The sequence below is a fragment of the Medicago sativa genome, chromosome 7, assembly GCF_051527215.1.
Source record: "Medicago sativa cultivar Bolivia chromosome 7, Bolivia_mono, whole genome shotgun sequence".
NCBI lineage: Eukaryota > Viridiplantae > Streptophyta > Magnoliopsida > Fabales > Fabaceae > Medicago > Medicago sativa.
Window position 1 is genome coordinate 33,792,030 of NC_140755.1, and position 17,789 is coordinate 33,809,818.

At 35.7% G+C, this 17,789-nt stretch overlaps 2 long non-coding RNA genes across 2 annotated transcripts; both read right to left on the reverse strand.

Moving 5' to 3' along the window:
* Nucleotides 1-4,707: 4,707 nt before the first annotated feature.
* LOC146905799 (uncharacterized) lies at nt 4,708-7,356 on the reverse strand. Its single transcript, XR_015018718.1, has 2 exons — nt 6,619-7,356; nt 4,708-4,949 (listed from the first exon to the last, which is right to left on the reverse strand). It is a non-coding gene; the product is annotated as an uncharacterized LOC146905799 (long non-coding RNA).
* A 6,790-nt stretch (nt 7,357-14,146) lies between these two features.
* LOC146905800 (uncharacterized) lies at nt 14,147-16,320 on the reverse strand. The gene is made up of 2 exons (XR_015019242.1): nt 16,082-16,320; nt 14,147-14,388 (listed from the first exon to the last, which is right to left on the reverse strand). It is a non-coding gene; the product is annotated as an uncharacterized LOC146905800 (long non-coding RNA).
* Between the last annotated feature and the right edge of the window lie 1,469 nt (nt 16,321-17,789).

The following is a 17,789-nucleotide window of genomic DNA, read 5'->3' on the forward strand; positions in this document are numbered from 1 at the left end:
ATATATATATATATATATATATATATATATATATATATATATATATATATATATATATGTTTATTTAATGTTTCAAATTTATATATACGTGGTGCCCCCACTTTCCAAAATTCCTGGATCCGTCACTGAACATATGAAATATGAAATATTTTAAGAACCTCAAAAAACTATGTGATTAATTTTTTTTAACAATTATAAAACTCTCATTCTTTTAAAATATCATGTTTTTAACAAAATATAAATTGATATGATCATACTTACCATGATAAAAAAATATGATTGTTCGCTTTGTTTGAGTTAGGAAGATTTGAAGAAGAATGAAGGAGGATAATTTGTTTATCCCTTGATCAAATACATGCTGCTCCTAAGCCAAATGGGGCAATTTTTACCTCCACTTTGGTGAAACAGTATCGAGGTAACTGATCATACCATGTCATTTAATATTTAACTGACCCTCTCTATAACCACTCCATATGTGATATACTCCCTCCGGTCTCAAATGTAAGCAATTTTTCACTTTTTAGATTCATTCAATAAATGATGTATGTAGTCTATAATATGGACCACATACAACATTTATTAAATGAACCTAAAAAGTGAAAAGTTGCTTACGTTTGAGACTGGAGGGAGTATTTTTGTAGTTGAGCTTTTTGTTTCATCTTCAAGATCCACAACAATTTATATCAACATAGACACCCCTGAAGTTGCTGATCCAATTTGGTCGTCCAAGTCCGTCATTTTGCTAATGTTTAAATACTTAGGTTAATATTATGTTGCCTATTTTCTAATTATGTGATGTTGTTGCATCGTTGTAGGGGAAAAACCAGTGTTGTGAAAACAACTGAAGATTTGTCTTGTACTATTGTTGATGTGAACACTATATCTGAGCTTTTATCCATGGCAGTTTCAACAGTTAGTTAGGTCAACACTTGGTTAAATATTCTCTAAACCTAATTTTTTGATTTATCATAGTTTGTGTCATGCTTTCAATTTTTTGATTGTATTATTTTTCTTGACCTCATTGTAGAAAAATTGCAAGTGCCACTGAGACAGACTTCAATTGTGGGCATTTTACTAAAAAACTCGACTATCCAAAGATTAGGTGAGGTTATTTGGAGTAATTATCCCCCCCCCCCCCCCCCCCCCAGTTCTGATACATGTTTCGATACATGTTGCTTGAAGTAGTTACAATAAATCTCTATAGGTATTGTTTGAAGCTTCAAGTCAACGACTCTACGGAATCAACAATATTTGTATTGCTTGACGAAGTTGGTGAACAATTGGCACAACTGAAGCTAGATGCCCTCACCTTAAATTTAGAAAATGTGTGTCTTACATTCTATCTTAAATTTAATATGGTGTTTATCTGCATTTTTTTATTGAAATAACATTCCTCCATTGGAAGACTTTGATATATAATATCTCTTTTAGGCCCCTCTTTGTTATTTTCTATAGCATACTTTTTATTATCTCTAAAAAGAATTATTTTATCATTTCTCTCTTCTTAGATGAAGATTATATCATATACAATATAACTTACATCAAAGGGTGTTCAAGAACTAATATAAAAGTACCATTGAAGAATCCACTATGAAGAACATTTCAAAACCCATCATAAAGATTATATCAAATATCATATCTCAAAAAGGTGCTCATTGAAACTAAGTTCATGTATGGGAGAAAAACTATTAGAACGAGTCTCAAGTTCTTTTCTAGAGAAAGAAAACTTACAATATCTATTACAAAGAGAAATCAATGTCACACTTTTCTCAATTCAAATAGAAGAAAACAAGTGATCCAATATTTTTTATTTTGAAGGAAAACATATATTGACAAATATACTAAGACGTCAATAAGACAAGACTGTTAAATTGCACTTCTATTGATTTCTAATTTCTATATACATGTGAGTGACACATTATCTATGCCAACAACAATTTTTTATCCAACACTTTATATACAGTATTCACTCAACGAGGAAAAAAATTAAAAAAATTTCAAAATCATTTTTTAAAGTCAGAAAATAATTCAACATGGTAAACAAAACTGTTATTTTCAATAAAAAAAAAAAACTATCTAAAACGTTTTAATCAGACCCGTGCAACGCACGGGTTATATACCTAGTTATTGTATATTCTTTTATGTTTGTAGGCTCAAAGGATGAAATTTTCACTCCACATACGGTACTAATGGATAAAAAGGTATTCTTAATAAATTTTTGCAACAGTGTTAAATTGTTGTATGACATGTTTTAGGGTCATGTTAACTTGGGCACATGTTAAGCAACTCAAAAGTAGAAATTATTTCTTAAATTTTGTGCATTCAATTAGTTAAAAGTCAAAAAGTTAAATTCAAATACATTAATTATAACAAAACATTTCTATTTTTACTTCTTAACTTGTGTCTTGAGGGCACAAGTTAACATTAGCCCATGTTTTAATAGCCTTTTAATGTGGATGCGATGGTCTTGGCATTCGATCTAAATCTAAAAGGCATTAAAACATTCAATTCAGAAATTTTACCTGTAAAATTGAGTGCAAACATTTTATTAAACGCATATTTGAGGACTCAACTATGTTTTATCCGTAAATAGAGCTGGAAATGAGTCGAGTCGAACTTGTCTGAGTTCGACTCGACTCGACAAGAATCAGCTCGGCTCGAAACTCAACTCGAGTTCAATACAAACATTTTTTTTAACTCGAGTTCGGCTCGTTTAACGTTCACGAACAACTCGGTTAGGCTCGTTAGGTTCAACTCGTTTGCTCAAGTGCCATAATTCAAAAGTTTTTTTTTTTTGTTTTTGTCAAAAATGTATATCTTGGACATTTAAATTTAATTTTTTATTTTAGAAAAACAAAAAATTCAACTAAAATAAAACCTTTGACCACGTTGGTCTCAAGGAAAAAAGTAGTAGCACTTGCTCATTACTACTGTAGCAGTTAGTAAACATGCACGTCTATTTTATATCTCCTCCTCTTGTCTAATGTTGTTAATCTCCCCGATGTGGGACTAATCTTGGCACACATATGTTTTGTTGAAAGCCCTCACGACTTGTTATTAGCTTCTTTTCTTTCTATCTTTTATTACCATTATTGTTAATTGTTAATATTTTTTTAGGTATATTGTTAATTTTTAATTAATAAATTTTTGATATCTAAGCTTGTACTCTATTAATATTTACCAAACTAATACATATATTATCGAGCTAGCTAATGAATCAATCGAGTCGGACTATATACAACTCAAGTTCAGCTCATTTATCTAACGAACTTAGTTTTCAACTCAAGTTCAGCTCATTTGGTTCATGACCAAGTTCAACGAGATAATTGTCGAATCGAGTTTCGAACTATTGTCGAGTTGGCTCGGTTCATTGTCAGCCCTATCCGTAAATATTAGTTATTTGTTTGGATGTTAATTTGGATCTTAATGGTTGTTTGGGTGTTAATATTGAAGATTATAATGAATGCATTTTTTAATCACATTGAATTTCTTGCACTTTGAATATGTTACTATCTGTTCTCCTCTTTTCACTTTGAATCTCCTCACCAGTGCATTTAATGTCCTCTCTCTTGTTTCTACCGAAGCCTCTAGCTATAGTTTTTTTATGATGTTTGGTTTATTCATATCTTTTATATTGCTTTAGGTTAGAACATGTTTGTCTGGCTTTTCATTTTTGATTAGACTATGTTAAAGCACCCCTAGTGAACATCTTGTGTCTATTTCATTTATGTCTCTTGTCTGCATGAATCGACTCATTTCTGTTTGAGTCGTCTCAAAAAAGCTTCTAACTTTGAGTGAGTCGATTCACTCTGTATATGAATCGATTCAAGTTTGAATCGTATCATTTCTTCATGAGTCGTATCATCAAACTCTATGACTCTCTCTGAATCGATTCATCATTACCTTGAATTGATTCAATCATCTATCTGGGCAGCTTGAATCGTTTCATACATCTCTTGACTTGCATCAATCTTCATAGATTTTCCTTCATCTGGATTTAATCTTTTTATGTCTGAATCGATTCACAAGTTAAATGAATCGATTCAATCTGTTGTTTTTGTGTGAAAATTTAGTCTTAAAGAAGGAGAGAAAATTGACCGGAAGCAATGGCAAGAGAAATTTCATCAATAGCAAGCATCCCCCCATTGACAAGTGACGACTTTTCCAATTTCAATGCCTTTGTTGTACTCGATCAAGCAACAAATACCAAAACTTTAAACAGAGAAAATCTTCGCCAATAGGTAAACCCAACAAAATATGGATGTTTCTGGTTCAATAATGTATGACCAAGACTGCCTCATTCAACCACGATTCCGACACATTCACCCCCACAAACATTCTCTTATGGAAATTGACCTTCAATCTCGAAATTACTTCAAACAAAATAAGCACCACTTTCATAGTTCTAACGTTAACCCATTTTTTATTTTTTATTTTTGCGAAAAGAAGATTATCGTCTGTGAACTGCACATAAGAAATAGTAACAAATGTGGTATTACCAATGTTGTACCTTTTCAACAAACCAACTACTGTTGATGCATTTAACATAATATTAAGCCACTTTGCCGCTAGTAAGTAAAAAAAAAGAAGGGGAAACCCTATCTCTAGATGAAACTTATGTTTCAGGCTTCCAATGATAAGCACCGATTCCGTTGCAGTAGATACATATTCTATAATCCGCTTTCTCCACAAATGTAACACCCATACTAAACGTATCTAGAAAGTTTAGCACGTGCGTTATTTTTAGTATTGGATACATTAAAATTACAACATAAAAACTTCGAATGAATATTATACATCAATACATGTTCGTATAAAACGTTACAACACCTTTTGTTTACAATAATAACAATTGCAACCTTGAAATCCATATCCATTCCTCAGCGTGTACGAACGAGCACTTGATGAGATATCCATCCGGCAACTAACTTGACGTCCGACCTGTTTATCTGAAACAAAATAGGATTGGGATGAGACATAATGTCTCAGTGAGCTCCACCTAATCCTAGGCTAAAGGCAACCTCAAGGGAAACCTACGGTCACCATGTGTCTACTTTACAACCTGACGGTTGATTATACGTATGTGGGGACTTGCATGCTTAGACGGTTGTGCATACTAGGACCGTCATAAACCATCTTACTTGTTGTAGGTTTACTATAATCTTATGTGTCATGGTGGTCGAGAGAACCTAAGACCACTATGCCATGATACGAAAAACGAATCAAGGTCTTCATGTAACATGTTCATGTCACAATCCTAAGCCGGACGATTAGGGAAACCTAAGAACGTCTTCGGCATCACATTCTTTACTTATCCTAGTCATGACTTGTACTTAACATATCATACATGAGTTCATTCATGAACATAATCATATCATACATAATCGCATCTAAGTTCATTATTTATTATGTTAGCGTTGAACAAACATTCTTATCTTGATTCATTTTACGGAGAGCCCCGGGTGGAGTAACCCCGAGTACAATCCCTTACATGACCGATGTAGGTACATCGGACTCCCTCGGTGTCATGTGGGTCCCTTGCGGCTTGAACCGTTCCCCTTAAGTCGAGAACCTCCCGTATCCCCCTGACGTGGATAACAAGAGACACGAACACCGCCATGCGGTTATTACATAGTCATGCGGTTTCGGTGACATGCGGGTCCCTTACGGCTTGAATCGTTCTCATAATGAGAACCCCTTGTATCCCCCTGGTGTGGATAACAAGAGACATGCCACCTACTTATACTTGTCATTAATTTAGGTTAAACCTATTCATGCTTAAAGCTTACCTCGGAACCTTGATCGTTCGATTAGCGGTAAGTGTTCATACTTGCTCATACTTGTACGTTCTTAATCATGTTGAGAGATTAACTAATCAAACCACAACTAACATGCTTACTAACTTATTCTTGTTCATGTGCGAATACATAATTCGCGTCCTATCATTCTAGGTATTCATGCTAACTTGCTAGTTCTCGACGACTATGTCGAGGTTCTAGTTTTCCCTTGCTTAATGATTTGCTTGCTACCCGATTCTTATCGTTTCATCTCTTGTTTGCCATGCTTTACTATTCTTACCAAACACTTGCTTCATTTATAAAGGGGTTTCCTTTCAAAGATTAACATTTAGGATCTTGGATTGAGGGGTTTATCTTATAAAAAGACTGCACAAGAAAATCCGGTACGAAAAACACCGAATCTGCCCGAAACGAGCAAGCAGCACCTGAAGGCACCACTTGCTCGCCTAGGCGAGTAAAAAGCATGGGGGAGGCGAGCAGCTGCTCGCCATGGCGAGTAGGAGGCGAGCAGGACCCCCTGTTCGACCTTCCAGCTCGCTGTGGCGAGTAATAGCTCGCCGTAGCGAGTTATGACAGTCCAGCCACCTCAAAACTGATATTTTTGACTCAAAAACCTCAACCCAAGCATATCCAAGTGTTATATGACCCTTAGAATCATTAGGAACCTTTAAAACATGAATTCAGCAAGTGTTCACAAGTTAAGCAAGTATGGCATACAATTGGGGTAATAATTTCTATGTATAAACTTTAAATAACTATATGTTTTCTTGCAAGCATAATTCACATAATCCCAAGGGTGGGAACTATCTAAGGAACTCACCTTGCAAGTTCTTAAAGCAATTTCCAAGCCTCAAGCTCAAGCAAGCATCTTTTCCCTTCACCACAAACCATAGTTTACTTCCTTGCTTCCAAAGCTTTAAATCATCCAAGAACACAATCCACACTCTAGCTTATGCTCAATCTTCTACTAATTTCTTCCAATTGTCATACATACCATAAACAACCTCAAACCCTAGCTCTTGGTTCATCAATCCAATCTTCCAATCAACTCACTCTTTTGCTCTTGACCATGAGATTACCAAAATGATTACTTAATTCCAAGCTTCAAAGCATCATCATCTTCTAGCATCAACAAACCCTAACTTCATAATCTATTTTTAATGGAGAGAAGAAGAGAAAGACAACTCAAACCAAGCTTCAAAACAAACCCAAGTCCCTAACTTCTTGATTCCCAACTCATGAAGGCTAGAACAACTCCATGTTTCAAGTTCCAACTTTGCCAAACCAAAACCCTAGCCTCTTGATTCTTTCCTTGAGATGATATAGTTGGAAAAACAAGCTCAATAGAAGCTTCTTCTTGTTCCTAATTCTTGTAAGTACCATGATTTAAGCTTATTCCATGATAGAAAGAAATTTTGGAAGATTTGTGGAGAGAAAGAGGAAGAGGGCGATGGAGAGGAGAAAGAGGGAGAGGATATTCTTTTTCCCACCAAGAGAGAGAAAGAATGAGATAAAATGAGATATTTTGGGACAATTAACAAATAAATATCCTTTTGTGTGAAATTACCATGATGCCCTTGCCTTTAAACGTGTTAAATCCGACTCTGATATTTATTACGTAATGAGCTGACGTCACATAATAAATATTTTCCATTAAACTTATTGAGCATAAACTTTCATCCTCTGACACGATCGACTGGTAATATTCCGATACTGACAGGCGGGATATTACATTCTACCCCCCTTAAAAAATTTCGTCCTCAAAATTTAGAGATCACTTAACACATAACGAGTTCAAATATAACATCTTGAAATAATCCTTACATCGTCGGAATCATTCTTCTCACGATTAAGAGTTATCCCAGAAAGTGGTGATTTGAAGCTTACCTTGCTACACATACATATTATCATTAACTTGAACACTCAGGATTGGCCTTGCAGTGCTTAATTGCATCATAATTATCTTATCGTGTAACCACTTGGCTCATACATACTTTTTCTTATGGAACTTGAGACATGTATCTCTTACTTACATTACTTACTAAACGATTCCATGAATTTCTCTTCAGAGCCTTAGGAAAATGTTCCGATCTCAACATGATCTCATTGCACTCGAATCCATCGGTAACTCATATAACTTGATATGGATAAGCGATTTTAAATTTTTCCATTATACTGGACATTCAATATCCGGTCTCTTAGTTCACCTGCTCTTGAACTTTCTGACTAAAACCATTTGCACTTGAATATCCTTAGCATATACTTGTACGTCTCAGACACCCTTTTTGAGAACATTGCTATCCATGTCGTCAAACTTTATTTTCCTTTGTGCATTACATACTTTCAAATGCCCAAACTGTTAGATAATAACGATACTTGTTCTATCTCTTTACTTTAAGAAATCTTATAAACATTGGTATACGGATTCTTGGAATGAATATATGTATTTCCTTTTTTTAAAGAAAACATTTTGAATCTATGTTCGGAAAAAGGTCGAATCTCGCCCAAGCTCGCCACTGACGAGTTGGTTTGGAAGTCCTCACGTCTTAAGTGAACTCACTCACTTATGGCGTGTGTCATCGGTTTCAGAAAATGAAAATATCATGTTTTTAAAATAATTCGTTTCCAAGTCCCTTAATACCCATTTTCACTTTAAAAGTTGGAAAAATCCTGGTTTGGCACCATTCAAGCAAGTATCGTCATCGTTTCACAATCATGGCATCGGAGAGTATGAATCTCATCATACATAACTCATGAATCATAATCCCTTACGTGATAAAATTCTTTAGCATTCGGAAGTGAATTCTTTTCTATTCCATTAACCATTCTTGCACGAGCTTGATATTACCAATAAACAACTTGATTACTTTATTATAGCGACTTCAACCTCTCCTAATTTAATTAGGTGAAAACACATCCATATATCTTTACCTTATCCATCTATGTCTGCAAAAGTCTCGTTACTTAATCGACGTTTTGAGTACTGTTCGCCCGTCTCATAATGATTCTCGTTAAGCTTCTTTACTATTAATACTTATCCGGTTCACTTCTGTTGCGCCACTCTGATTTCCACCCGGTTGGTTTTAACCAATACTTTATTCTATTGAGACGAGTGACACTTCTCATTCCTTTTCTTACGATTTATCATTATCCTGAACTCTTCTAAAGACCATTCATGTGACATCCAATGCTGCAACTTGCTCTTCATAAGGCCTTGTTATCTTCGTTTCTCGCATGCTATGCTTTGCTTAATCTTACCAATGCTAGCTTGTTAATTTTCTTCCTGAAGAAAACTTCATAAATTTGCAAACGGATCATTGGTGTTGATGTTTCTTTATTATATATATATAAAATTGAATTTTGGGTCTTGGTCGTTACCATAAAAATCGTGGAATGAGTTGATAACACAAAAATGCCATCAAATCTTGTTCCAAGTGTTCAAATTATTTTTCATGTGTTGTAACCGACCGGTACCTACAAAACTTCCATTTAAAAAAAAAATTTATGAACACCAATACCAATCATCCATATGCATATATTTTTTTTTCTAAAATCTTATAAACTTTGCAAATATTAGAATTTGTCATAATAACGAGCCTTAGTAAATTAATTAAGCAAACCATAGATTCGAGGGGTAATTAATACTCCACAAAACCTGTAAATCTTGTGTCTAACATAACTCTTCACGACCTTAACTTCTTACTTCATGTCTTCACGTCCATAACATTCATTCCATATATCGGGTCCTCTAAGCTCTTGGTCTAAACTCCTTTAAACTCTTGACACATTAATCTCCAAAGTTACTTTACACTGAATCGATTCCGTTAATGGTTGTTCATGCTCTTTTCCCTTTGAAAACTTTAGGGTGTAATGTGCATTCATTACTTGATGTTATAAAAAGTGTTATTGCAAAAAGGTTGTGAAGACAACTCTCCAATAGTCATTGCGGACCCTAGAGGCGAACTGACAGTTTTCGAAAAACTGAAAATTTCGCCTCATATTCGCTATCAGTGAACTCATCTAAAGTAATTTCGCTATTAGCGAAAATTTCACTATTGGCGAGTTTCTTCATCTCAGTTCTCCAAAAATATATATATATTTTGTACAAAATCTTATTTCTCAAGCCATCCAATGCACATTATCCATTCTTAACATCATTAAAACATTCATATCTTATGCACGACAACATCAACATCATTCGATTGTCGAAATTGACCTTCAATCTCGAAATTACTTCAAACAAAATAAGCACCGCTTTCATAGTTCTAACGTTAACCCATTTTTTATTTTTTATTTTTGCGAAAAGAAGATTATCGTCTGTGAACTGCACATAAGAAATAGTAACAAATCTGGTATTACCAATGTTGTACCTTTTCAACAAACCAACTACTACTGATGCATTTAACATAATATTAAGCCACTTTGCCGCTAGTAAGTAAAAAAAAAGAAGGGGAAACCCTATCTCTAGATGAAACATATGTTTCAGGCTTCCAATGATAAGCACCGATTCCGTTGCAGTAGATACATATTCTATAATCCGCTTTCTCCACAAATGTAACACCCATACTAAACGTATCTAGAAAGTTTAGCACGTGCGTTATTTTTAGTATTGGATACATTAAAATTACAACATAAAAACTTCGAATGAATATTATACATCAATACATGTTCGTATAAAATGTTACAACACCTTTTGTTTACAATAATAACAATTGCAACCTTGAAATCCATATCCATTCCTCAGCGTGTATGAACGAGCACTTGATGAGATATCCATCCGGCAACTAACTTGACGTCCGACCTGTTTATCTGAAACAAAATAGGATTGGGATGAGACATAATGTCTCAGTGAGCTCCACCTAATCCTAGGCTAAAGGCAACCTCAAGGGAAACCTACGATCACCATGTGTCTACTTTACAACCTGACGGTTGACTATACGTGTGTGGGGACTTGCATGCTTAGACGGTTGTGCATACTAGGACCGTCATAAACCATCTTACTTGTTGTAGGTTTACTATAATCTTATGTGTCATGGTGGTCGAGGGAACCTAAGACCACTATGCCATGATACGAAAAACGAATCAAGGTCTTCATGTAACATGTTCATGTCACAATCCTAAGCCGGACGATTAGGGAAACCTAAGAACGTCTTCGGCATCACATTCTTTACTTATCCTAGTCATGACTTGTACTTAACATATCATACATGAGTTCATTCATGAACATAATCATATCATACATAATCGCATCTAAGTTCATTATTTATTATGTTAGCGTTGAACAAACATTCTTATCTTGATTCATTTTACGGAGAGCCCCGGGTGGAGTAACCCCGAGTACAATCCCTTACATGACCGATGTACGTACATCGGACTCCCTCGGTGTCGTGCGGGTCCCTTGCGGCTTGAACCGTTCCCCTTAAGTCGAGAACCTCCCATATCCCCCTGACGTGGATAACAAGAGACACGAACACCGCCATGCGGTTATTACATAGTCATTGCACTCGAATCCATCGGTAACTCATATAACTTGATATGGATAAGCGATTTTAAATTTTTCCATTATACTGGACATTCAATATCCGGTCTCTTAGTTCACCTGCTCTTGAACTTTCTGACTAAAACCATTTGCACTTGAATATCCTTAGCATATACTTGTACGTCTCAGACACCCTTTTTGAGAACATTGCTATCCATGTCGTCAAACTTTATTTTCCTTTGTGCATTACATACTTTCAAATGCCCATACTGTTAGATAATAACGATACTTGTTCTATCTCTTTACTTTTAGAAATCTTATAATCATTGGTATACGGATTCTTGGAATGAATATATGTATTTCCTTTTTTTAAAGAAAACATTTTGAATCTATGTTCGGAAAAAGGTCGAATCTCGCCCAAGCTCGCCACTGACGAGTTGGTTTGGAAGTCCTCACGTCTTAAGTGAACTCACTCACTTATGGCGTGTGTCATCGGTTTCAGAAAATGAAAATATCATGTTTTTAAAATAATTCGTTTCCAAGTCCCTTAATACCCATTTTCACTTTAAAAGTTGGAAAAATCCTGGTTTGGCACCATTCAAGCAAGTATCGTCATCGTTTCACAATCATGGCATCGGAGAGTATGAATCTCATCATACATAACTCATGAATCATAATCCCTTACGTGATAAAATTCTTTAGCATTCGGAAGTGAATTCTTTTCTATTCCATTAACCATTCTTGCACGAGCTTGATATTACCAATAAACAACTTGATTACTTTATTATAGCGACTTCAACCTCTCCTAATTTAATTAGGTGAAAACACATCCATATATCTTTACCTTATCCATCTATGTCTGCAAAAGTCTCGTTACTTAATCGACGTTTTGAGTACTGTTCGCCCGTCTCATAATGATTCTCGTTAAGCTTCTTTACTATTAATACTTATCCGGTTCACTTCCGTTGCGCCACTCTGATTTCCACCCGGTTGGTTTTAACCAATACTTTATTCTATTGAGACGAGTGACACTTCTCATTCCTTTTCTTACGATTTATCATTATCCTGAACTCTTCTAAAGACCATTCATGTGACATCCAATGCTGCAACTTGCTCCTCACAAGGCCTTGTTATCTTCGTTTCTCGCATGCTATGCTTTGCTTAATCTTACCAATGCTAGCTTGTTAATTTTCTTCCTGAAGAAAACTTTATAAATTTGCAAACGGATCATTGGTGTTGATGTTTCTTTATTATATATATATATATATATATATATATATAAAATTGAATTTTGGGTCTTGGTCGTTACCATAAAAATCGTGGAACGAGTTGATAACACAAAAATGCCATCAAATCTTGTTCCGAGTGTTCAAATTATTTTTCATGTGTTGTAACCGACCGGTACCTACAAAACTTCCATTTAAAAAAAAAATTATGAACACCAATACCAATCATCCATATGCATATATTTTTTTTTCTAAAATCTTATAAACTTTGCAAATATTAGAATTTGTCATAATAACGAGCCTTAGTAAATTAATTAAGCAAATCATAGATTCGAGGGGTAATTAATACTCCACAAAACCTGTAAATCTTGTGATCTAACATAACTCTTCACGACCTTAACTTCTTACTTCATGTCTTCACGTCCATAACATTCATTCCATATATCGGGTCCTCTAAGCTCTTGGTCTAAACTCCTTTAAACTCTTGAAACATTAATCTCCAAAGTTACTTTACACTGAATCGATTCCGTTAATGGTTGTTCATGCTCTTTTCCCTTTGAAAACTTTAGGATGTAATGTGCATTCATTACTTGATGTTATAAAAAGTGTTATTGCAAAAAGGTTGTGAAGACAACTCTCCAATAGTCACTGCGGACCCTAGAGGCGAACTGACAGTTTTCGAAAAACTGAAAAGTTCGCCTCATATTCGCTATCAGTGAACTCATCTAAAGTAATTTCGCTATTAGCGAAAATTTCACTATTGGCGAGTTTCTTCATCTCAGTTCTCCAAAAATATATATATATTTTGTACAAAATCTTATTTCTCAAGCCATCCAATGCACATTATCCATTCTTAACATCATTAAAACATTCATATCTTATGCACGACAACATCAACATCATTCGATTCTATTCTCGGCACATCAGAAATTATTGCCTTAATCTTGATATCATAAAATATCCACATAAAATCTTAACTTAATTTGCTGCGAACGATTTGACTTGTTTCTCTGCCGACTCGCTCAACATTCCAACATTAGAGCCTTATCCTATCTGGCATTCAAATATTTAGCTTCATTCACCTACCTTTAACCCTGAGAACTTCCAAATTTCATCAACATACGTCAACTTCTTCTTATCTTACAACCTTGTACTTACATTCCAGAAGTATATAATTCCTTTCTATAACACAGTCCTGCTCCAACAACAACTCTTACCGGAACTTCCGGTCACCCTTAGACATTTCCAAATTCTTCACTTTCGGTATACAAATTATCTTTAACAACTTCCCCAACGTTGTCGGATCAATCCATCTTAACTTTACCTTGCTTTCCCGGAGAAATCAACTTAAACTGATAAGCTCACCGGCCACCATTTGGCATGATTAGACTCTTACTATTTTTACTTTGAGTTTCTACATTCTCAAATCATCTTCATCACATACTTCGTTCCTCCTGGTCCTATTTAGCTCTCAGGCATCCGTTCTAACCGTCGAGTGTTAAATTGAGTTGATCAGGCTCATCTAACATCAACAATTAAAACATTTACCTGGAACTCAATGGTCCCACTTCCTTAGTTGTAACTTAATGACCCAAGGCACGGTCTGAATCGACCTGCTCTGATACCAAATGTAACACCCATACTAAACGTATCTAGAAAGTTTAGCACGTGCGTTATTTTTAGTATTGGATACATTAAAATTACAACATAAAAACTTCGAATGAATATTATACATCAATACATGTTCGTATAAAACGTTACAACACCTTTTGTTTACAATAATAACAATTGCAACCTTGAAATCCATATCCATTCCTCAGTGTGTACGAACGAGCACTTGATGAGATATCCATCCGGCAACTAACTTGACGTCCGACCTGTTTATCTGAAACAAAATAGGATTGGGATGAGACATAATGTCTCAGTGAGCTCCACCTAATCCTAGGCTAAAGGCAACCACAAGGGAAGGCTAAAGGCAACCACAAGGGAAACCTACGGTCACCATGTGTCTACTTTACAACCTGACGGTTGACTATACGTGTGTGGGGACTTGCATGCTTAGACGGTTGTGCATACTAGGACCGTCATAAACCATCTTACTTGTTGTAGGTTTACTATAATCTTATGTGTCATGGTGGTCGAGGGAACCTAAGACCACTATGCCATGATACTAAAAACGAATCAAGGTCTTCATGTAACATGTTCGTGTCACAATCCTAAGCCGGACGATTAGGGAAACCTAAGAACGTCTTCGGCATCACATTCCTTACTTATCCTAGTCATGACTTGTACTTAACATATCATACATGAGTTCATTCATGAACATAATCATATCATACATAATCGCATCTAAGTTCATTGTTTATTATGTTAGCGTTGAACAAACATTCTTATCTTGATTCATTTTACGGAGAGCCCCGGGTGGAGTAACCCCGAGTACAATCCCTTACATGACCGATGTACGTACATCGGACACCCTCGGTGTCGTGCGGGTCCTTTGCGGCTTGAACCATTCCCCTTAAGTCGAGAACCTCCCGTATCCCCCTGACGTGGATAACAAGAGACACGAACACCGCCATGCGGTTATTACATAGTCTTGCGGTTTCGGTGACATGCGGGTCCCTTACGGCTTGAATCGTTCTCATAATGAGAACCCCTTGTATCCCCCTGGTGTGGATAACAAGAGACATGACACCTACTTATACTTGTCATTAATTTAGGTTAAACCTATTCATGCTTAAAGCTTACCTCGGAACCTTGATCGATTCGATTAGCGGTAAGTGTTCATACTTGCTCATACTTGTACGTTCTTAATCATGTTGAGAGATTAACTAATCAAACCACAACTAACATGCTTACTAACTTATTCTTGTTCATGTGCGAATACATAATTCGCGTCCTATCATTCTAGGTATTCATGCTAACTTGCTAGTTCTCGACGACTATGTCGAGGTTCTAGTTTTCCCTTGCTTAATGATTTGCTTGCTACCCGATTCTTATCGTTTCATCTCTTGTTTGCCATGCTTTACTATTCTTACCAAACACTTGCTTCATTTATAAAGGGGTTTCCTTTCAAAGATTAACATTTAGGATCTTGGATTGAGGGGTTTATCTTATAAAAAGACTGCACAAGAAAATCCGGTACGAAAAACACCGAATCTGCCCGAAACGAGCAAGCAACACCTGAAGGCACCACTTGCTCGCCTAGGCGAGTAAAAAGCATGGGGGAGGCGAGCAGCTGCTCGCCATGGCGAGTAGGAGGCGAGCAGGACCCCCTGTTCGACCTTCCAGCTCGCTGTGGCGAGTAATAGCTCGCCGTAGCGAGTTATGACAGTCCAGCCACCTCAAAACTGATATTTTTGACTCAAAAACCTCAACCCAAGCATATCCAAGTGTTATATGACCCTTAGAATCATTAGGAACCTTTAAAACATGAATTCAGCAAGTGTTCACAAGTTAAGCAAGTATGGCATACAATTGGGGTAATAATTTCTATGTATAAACTTTAAATAACTATATGTTTTCTTGCAAGCATAATTCACATAATCCCAAGGGTGGGAACTATCTAAGGAACTCACCTTGCAAGTTCTTAAAGCAATTTCCAAGCCTCAAGCTCAAGCAAGCATCTTTTCCCTTCACCACAAACCCTAGTTTACTTCCTTGCTTCCAAAGCTTTAAATCATCCAAAAACACAATCCACACTCTAGCTTATGCTCAATCTTCTACTAATTTCTTCCAATTGTCATACATACCATAAACAACCTCAAACCCTAGCTCTTGGTTCATCAATCCAATCTTCCAATCAACTCGCTCTTTTGCTCTTGACCATGAGATTACCAAAATGATTACTTAATTCCAAGCTTCAAAGCATCATCATCTTCTAGTATCAACAAACCCTAACTTCATAATCTATTTTTGATGGAGAGAAGAAGAGAAAGACAACTCAAACCAAGCTTCAAAACAAACCCAAGTCCCTAACTTCTTGATTCCCAACTCATGAAGGCTAGAACAACTCCATGTTTCAAGTTCCAACTTTGCCAAACCAAAACCCTAGCCTCTTGATTCTTTCCTTGAGATGATATAGTTGGAAAAACAAGCTCAATAGAAGCTTCTTCTTGTTCCTAATTCTTGTAAGTACCATGATTTAAGCTTATTCCATGATAGAAAGAAATTTTGGAAGATTTGTGGAGAGAAAGAGGAAGAGGGCGATGGAGAGGAGAAAGAGGGAGAGGATATTCTTTTTCCCACCAAGAGAGAGAAAGAATGAGATAAAATGAGATATTTTGGGACAATTAACAAATAAATATCCTTTTGTGTGAAATTACCATTATGCCCTTGCCTTTAAACGTGTTAAATCCGACTCTGATATTTATTACGTAATGAGCTGACGTCACATAATAAATATTTTCCATTAAACTTATTGAGCATAAACTTTCATCCTTTGACACGATCGACTGGTAATATTCCGATACTGACAGGCGGGATATTACATTAAAACTGAAAAATTCATCTTCACCATAACAATTTCTAAATATGACCAATCAACTGAATCCTACGTTTTTTCATAGTCAACCTTAAAAAGAAGCATGTCCTTTTTTAGCTTTTGCGTTTAATCAACCACCTCATAAGCAATAAGAGTACTATCCATAATTTGTCTACCCTTAATAAAAGTTGACTGAACATCAGAGATGACACTCCCGATTACATTCCGTAGCCGGATAGCCAACACCTTCTCCAAAATTTTATACAAACACCCCATTTAATCTTTGAGGACGCTGCACCTTCGAGGTCAATACAATAAATGTGAAATTCAGCCCTTTCCTGAATTTGCCATTTCTATGAAAGTCTAACAAAAACTTCATCATATCACCTTTAATTTCACCTTAATTTTTTTTTTTATAAAACCTAAATTCACACCATCAAGACCTGAGCTTTTGAAACTGTCACAATCCCATGCTGCAAGCTGCAAGCTTCACCTCGTCGTTACTGAAAGGTAATTAGGTCGCCCCTGTCAGCTCCAGTTAGCTTCTTAAAATAGAATTCTTTCTTAAACGTTGACGTACTCAAATGGAAGCTATCACTAAAGAAATCGAGAATATAGTTAAAGAATTAACATGCCTCTTATACTAAGGTAGTTAACAATAAAAAATACTTTACAAAGGTAAAAATACAAAATGTGTCATTTTAAAGGATTAATCAAAATTTTATTTTTGAGAACAAAGGATTAATCAAATATATAATCATGTTTTTTACAAAAAATATATGTTAATGGGTATTTAATCAATA